Source organism: Harmonia axyridis, chromosome X (assembly GCF_914767665.1).
Source record: "Harmonia axyridis chromosome X, icHarAxyr1.1, whole genome shotgun sequence".
NCBI lineage: Eukaryota > Metazoa > Arthropoda > Insecta > Coleoptera > Coccinellidae > Harmonia > Harmonia axyridis.
The window spans coordinates 31,211,666-31,219,165 of record NC_059508.1 but is presented as its reverse complement, the minus strand read 5'-3'; the positions used below and the strand labels follow the sequence as shown (position 1 = coordinate 31,219,165).

The 7,500-nt window shown below is 40.8% G+C and overlaps 1 non-coding gene across 1 annotated transcript; it reads right to left on the bottom strand.

Annotated features, from left to right (window-relative positions):
• Positions 1 to 5,742: 5,742 nt before the first annotated feature.
• On the bottom strand, positions 5,743 to 5,861 carry LOC123686852. Its single transcript, XR_006748607.1, has one exon. It is a non-coding gene; the product is annotated as a 5S ribosomal RNA (ribosomal RNA).
• Between the last annotated feature and the right edge of the window lie 1,639 nt (positions 5,862 to 7,500).

The following is a 7,500-nucleotide window of genomic DNA, read 5'->3' as shown; positions in this document are numbered from 1 at the left end:
GGTAAATGTCATCAAATGCATCAGACTATGTGATGAGTAAAATGAAAGATGCACACGATAATTTTAGCTTAAACCATGCCGGAAAGTCGACTTCACGTCGTGCATCGGTACAAAGTTATTCAAGGGGCAAAATAAATTCACGAGAGTAGGTCCGATTACCGCTGGATCAGACGACGATTGTAACTTGTTGGATACGAATGTATCCGATGTATGTACGTCGTCCCTCTCTGATCTGTAGTAAGTGGGCCTACCCAAGATGCACACGATAATTTTAGCTTAAACCATGCCGAAAAGTCGACTTCACGTCGTGCATCGGTACAAAATTATTCAAGGGGCAAAATAAATTCACGAGAGTAGGTCCGATTACCGCTGGATCAGACGACGATCGTAACTTGTTGGATACAAATGTATCCGATGTATGTACGTCGTCCCTCTCTGATCTACGGTACGTGGACCGACCCAAGATGCACACGATAATTTTAGCTGACTTCATGCCGAAAAGTCGGTTCACGTCATGCATCGGTATCTTAAATCGCGCCGTAAAGTCGTTCACGTCATGCATCGGTATCTTAAATCGCGCCGAAAAGTCGGCTCACGTCATGCATCGGCGTCTTTTTTTTGTGCCACCGATGCATGACGTGAACGACTTTTCGGCTCGATTTAAGATACCGATGCATGACGTGAACGACTTTACGGCGCGATTTAAGATACCGATGCATGACGTGAACGACTTTTCGGCGCGATTTAAGATACCGATGCATGACGTGAACGACTTTACGGCGCGATTTAAAGCTATACCGATGCATGACGTAAACAAGATCACACCGATGCAGCACGTTAACATTAAAGCCCGCCTAATCCGATCGATGGAGGCCGTCTCGAGTGTCCAACTTGCTCACAAGAGCCGAGAAACAAACCGATGCATCACGTAGACAAGATCGTACCGAATGTTAACACAATCCAAAAGGAAATAATCTTAGATGAATATCGATTCTGATTATTGATTTTTCTTTCGCGATATTGATAGAAGACATCTGAATGAATTTCGAATTAATTCCGAAATCAAAAAAATATTTTCAATAAATTTTTTTTCTAGAGTACCTCGGTCTTTTCTATTTTTTTTCCAAGTTTCGTACGTCAATCAACATACATCCCAGAAAAAATCATCTCTCTAACTATCCTGGTTCAAAAGTTGTATCGGAACTTTTCACGTCGAAAAAGAACATAGGCGAAAAAGGACGTGAACATTATTCCTTATAAAAATCAAACCCGACCATGGATTTTGATTCTGATTGTTGATTATCGCTATTAGAACACATTAGGAGGCAACCAAATCAAATTTGAGAAAATTCCACAATCAGAAAATTTTTTTCGAAAAAAAAAAAAAAATTCGAGAACACCTCGGTCATGGCAAGTTATTTCCCACAATCCATTCCCCAATCAACGTACATCCCAGAAAAAATCATCTCTCTAACTATCCTAGTTCAAAAGTTGTATCGGAACATTTTCACGTCGAAAATATATCTCTAAGTCCAGACCGATGCACCACGTAATCTCGGGCAGACCGATGCACAACGTAAATGACGATCGGGACCGGGGCGATCGGTCGTATCTGACACCGCCGGCTCGGTTCTAACATCGTCAATGAGTCGGGGTTGTAAAAAAGGACGTGAACATTTTTCCTTATAAAAATCAAACCCGACCATGGATTTTGATTCTGATTGTTGATTATCGCTACTAGAACATATAAGGAGGCAACCAAATCAAATTTGAGAAAATTCCACGATCAGAAAATTTTTTTCGAAAAAAAAAAAAATCGTAATCACCTCGGTCATGGCGAGTTATTTTCCGTATTTCATTCCACAATCAACGTACAACATAGAAGAAATCATCTCTCTAACTATCCTGGTTCAAAAGTTGTATCGGAACATTTCACGTCGTAATATCTCGCCAAGTCCAGACCTCGGCGATAGGTAGTATCTGACACCGTCCGCTCGGGACTGACATCGACTTGGACTCGGGCTGATGATGGGGAGGCGTTTAAGGACGTGAACATTTTTCCTTATAAAAATTAAAGTCGACAATGAATATTGATTCTGATTACTGATTTACGCTTTAAAAACACATTAGAAGGCAACCAAATCGAATTTGAGGAAATTCCACGATCAGAAAATTTTTTTCGAAAAAAAAAAAAATCCGAAAAATATTTTTCGATTCCGATTACTGATTTACTCTTTTAGAACACATTAGGAGGCAACCAAATCAAATTTGAGAAAATTCCACAATCAGAAAATTTTTTTCGAAAAAAAAAAAAATTCGAGGACACCTCGGTCATGGCAAGTTATTTCCCACAATCCATTCCCCGATCCACGTACATCCCAGAAAAAATCATCTCTCTAACTATCCTGGTTCAAAAGTTGTATCGGAACATTTTCACGTCGAAAATATATCTCTAAGTCCAAACCGATGCACCACGTAAACTAGGGCAGACCGATGCACCACGTAATATCGGGCAGACCGATGCAGAACGTAAACTCGATCATACCGATGCTTCACGTAATCTCGATCTTACCGATGCACCACGTAAACAAGGGCAGACCGATGCAGAACGTAAAGTAGATCTTACCGATGCACCACGTAATCTCGATCTTACCGATGCACCACGTAATCTCCATCTTACCGATGCACCACGTGAACTGGATCTTACCGATGCAGAACGTGAATTGGATCTTACCGATGCAGAACGTGAATTGGATCTTACCGATGCACCACGTAAACTCGATCATACCGATGCACCACGTAATCTCGGGCAGACCGATGCACAACGTAAATGACGATCGGGACCGGGGCGATCGGTCGTATCTGACACCGCCGGCTCGGTTCTAACATCGTCAATGAGTCGGGGTTGTAAAAAAGGACGTGAACATTTTTCCTTATAAAAATCAAACCCGACCATGGATTTTGATTCTGATTGTTGATTATCGCTACTAGAACATATAAGGAGGCAACCAAATCAAATTTGAGAAAATTCCACGATCAGAAAATTTTTTTCGAAAAAAAAAAAAAATCGTAATCACCTCGGTCATGGCGAGTTATTTTCCGTATTTCATTCCACAATCAACGTACAACATAGAAGAAATCATCTCTCTAACTATCCTGGTTCAAAAGTTGTATCGGAACATTTCACGTCGTAATATCTCGCCAAGTCCAGACCTCGGCGATAGGTAGTATCTGACACCGTCCGCTCGGGACTGACATCGACTTGGACTCGGGCTGATGATGGGGAGGCGTTTAAGGACGTGAACATTTTTCCTTATAAAAATTAAAGTCGACAATGAATATTGATTCTGATTACTGATTTACGCTTTAAAAACACATTAGAAGGCAACCAAATCGAATTTGAGGAAATTCCACGATCAGAAAATTTTTTTCGAAAAAAAAAAAAATCCGAAAAATATTTTTCGATTCCGATTACTGATTTACTCTTTTAGAACACATTAGGAGGCAACCAAATCAAATTTGAGAAAATTCCACAATCAGAAAATTTTTTTCGAAAAAAAAAAAAATTCGAGGACACCTCGGTCATGGCAAGTTATTTCCCACAATCCATTCCCCGATCCACGTACATCCCAGAAAAAATCATCTCTCTAACTATCCTGGTTCAAAAGTTGTATCGGAACATTTTCACGTCGAAAATATATCTCTAAGTCCAAACCGATGCACCACGTAAACTAGGGCAGACCGATGCACCACGTAATATCGGGCAGACCGATGCAGAACGTAAACTCGATCATACCGATGCTTCACGTAATCTCGATCTTACCGATGCACCACGTAAACAAGGGCAGACCGATGCAGAACGTAAAGTAGATCTTACCGATGCACCACGTAATCTCGATCTTACCGATGCACCACGTAATCTCCATCTTACCGATGCACCACGTGAACTGGATCTTACCGATGCAGAACGTGAATTGGATCTTACCGATGCAGAACGTGAATTGGATCTTACCGATGCACCACGTAAACTCGATCATACCGATGCACCACGTAATCTCGGGCAGACCGATGCACAACGTAAATGACGATCGGGACCGGGGCGATCGGTCGTATCTGACACCGCCGGCTCGGTTCTAACATCGTCAATGAGTCGGGGTTGTAAAAAAGGACGTGAACATTTTTCCTTATAAAAATCAAACCCGACCATGGATTTTGATTCTGATTGTTGATTATCGCTACTAGAACATATAAGGAGGCAACCAAATCAAATTTGAGAAAATTCCACGATCAGAAAATTTTTTTCGAAAAAAAAAAAAAATCGTAATCACCTCGGTCATGGCGAGTTATTTTCCGTATTTCATTCCACAATCAACGTACAACATAGAAGAAATCATCTCTCTAACTATCCTGGTTCAAAAGTTGTATCGGAACATTTCACGTCGTAATATCTCGCCAAGTCCAGACCTCGGCGATAGGTAGTATCTGACACCGTCCGCTCGGGACTGACATCGACTTGGACTCGGGCTGATGATGGGGAGGCGTTTAAGGACGTGAACATTTTTCCTTATAAAAATTAAAGTCGACAATGAATATTGATTCTGATTACTGATTTACGCTTTAAAAACACATTAGAAGGCAACCAAATCGAATTTGAGGAAATTCCACGATCAGAAAATTTTTTTCGAAAAAAAAAAAAATCCGAAAAATATTTTTCGATTCCGATTACTGATTTACTCTTTTAGAACACATTAGGAGGCAACCAAATCAAATTTGAGAAAATTCCACAATCAGAAAATTTTTTTCGAAAAAAAAAAAAATTCGAGGACACCTCGGTCATGGCAAGTTATTTCCCACAATCCATTCCCCGATCCACGTACATCCCAGAAAAAATCATCTCTCTAACTATCCTGGTTCAAAAGTTGTATCGGAACATTTTCACGTCGAAAATATATCTCTAAGTCCAAACCGATGCACCACGTAAACTAGGGCAGACCGATGCACCACGTAAAGTGGATCTTACCGATGCAGAACGTGAATTGGATCTTACCGATGCACCACGTAAACTCGATCTTACCGATGCACCACGTAATCTCAATCTTACCGATGCACCACGTGAACTGGATCTTACCGATGCAGAACGTGAATTGGATCTTACCGATGCACCACGTAAACTCGATCTTACCGATGCACCACGTAATCTCGATCTTACCGATGCACCACGTGAACTGGATCTTACCGATGCAGAACGTGAATTGGATCTTACCGATGCACCACGTAAACTCGATCTTACCGATGCACCACGTAATCTCAATCTTACCGATGCACCACGTGAACTGGATCTTACCGATGCAGAACGTGAATTGGATCTTACCGATGCACCACGTAAACTCGATCTTACCGATGCACCACGTAATCTCAATCTTACCGATGCACCACGTGAACTGGATCTTACCGATGCAGAACGTGAATTGGATCTTACCGATGCACCACGTAAACTCGATCTTACCGATGCACCGCGTAATCTCGATCTTACCGATGCACCACGTGAACTGGATCTTACCGATGCAGAACGTGAATTGGATCTTACCGATGCACCACGTAAACTCGATCTTACCGATGCACCACGTAATCTCAATCTTACCGATGCATCACGTAATCTCGATCTTACCGATGCAGAACGTAAACTCGATCATACCGATGCACCACGTTATCTCGGCAGACCGATGCAGAACGTAAAAAAAAAGCTTACAGCACGCGGTGTTCCCAAGCGGTCACCCATCCAAGTACTAACCGCGCCCGACGCTGCTTGGCTTCAGTGTTCTGACGAGAACTGGCAATTTCAGCGTGGTATGGCCGTAAACAACAAATATAGCGATATTTTCTATGATATCTCACTTTTTGGGAGCGGAAAGGACGTGAACGTTTTTCCTTATAAAAAATGAAATAACTTTTGGATATTAATTCTGATTGTTGATTTAAGTTTTAAGAACACATTAGGACATATCTCAATGAAATTTGAGGGATTTCCGAAATCGAAAAATATTTTTCGAAAAAAAAAAAAAATCCCAGAAGACCTCGGTCATCTCAAGTTTATTTCCATATTCTATTACACAATCAACGTACATCACAAAAGGAACCATCTCTCTAACTATCACAGTTAAATTTTTGTATCGGAACATTTCACGTCGGAATATCTCGCTAAGTCCAGACCGGGGAGATCGGTCGCATTTGACACCGTCCGCTCCGGTCTAACATCGTCTTGGAGTCGGGGTAACGATGGAGAGGCGTTTAAGGACGTGAACATTTTTCCTTATAAAAATTAAAGTCGACAATGAATATTGATTCTGATTACTGATTTACTCTTTTAGTACACATTAGAAGGCAACGCAATCAGATTTGAGGAAATTTCAAGATCAGAAAATTTTTTTCGAAAAAAAAAAAAATTCAAGAACACCTGGGTCATGGCAAGTTATTTCCCACAATCCATTCCACAATCAACGTACAACATAGAAGAAATCATCTCTCTAACTATCCTGGTTCAAAAGTTGTATCGGAACATTTCACGTCGAAATACCTCGCCAAGTCCAGACCGGGGCGATAGGTAGTATCTGACACCGTCCGCTCGGGACTGACATCGACTTGGACTCGGGCTAATGATGGGGAGGCGTTTAAGGACGTGAACATTTTTCCTTATAAAAATTAAAGTCGACAATGAATATTGATTCTGATTACTGATTTACGCTTTAAAAACACATTAGAAGGCAACCAAATCAAATTTGAGGAAATTCCAAAATCAGAAAATTTTTTTTCAAAAAAAAAAAAATCCGAAAAATATTTTTCGATTCTGATTACTGATTTACTCTTTTAGAACACATTAGAAGGCAACGAAATCAAATTTGAGTGAAATCCAAAATCAGAAAATATTTTTCGAAAAAAAAAAAAAATTCGAGAACACCTCGGTCATGGCAAGTTATTTTCCACAATCCATTCCCCAATCAACGTACATCCCAGAAAAAATCATCTCTCTAACTATCCTGGTTCAAAAGTTGTATCGGAACATTTTCACGTCGAAAATATATCTCAGAGTCCAGACCGATGCAGAACGTAAACTCGATCATACCGATGCTTCACGTAATCTCGATCTTACCGATGCACAACGTAAACTAGATCACACCGATGCAGAACGTAAACTCGATCATACCGATGCACCACGTAAACTCAGGCAGACCGATGCAGAACGTGAACTCGATCTTACCGATGCACCACGTAATCTCGATCTTACCGATGCACCACGTAAACTCGGGCAGACCGATGCAGAACGTGAACTCGATCTTACCGATGCACCACGTAAACTAGGGCTGACCGATGCATCACGTAAACGACGATCGAGAGGCGCGAAAGGACGTGAACGTTTTTCATTATAAAAATTGAAATAAATGATAAATAATGATTCTGATTGTTGATTATCATTTTTAATAAGCATTAGGAGGCAACCAAATG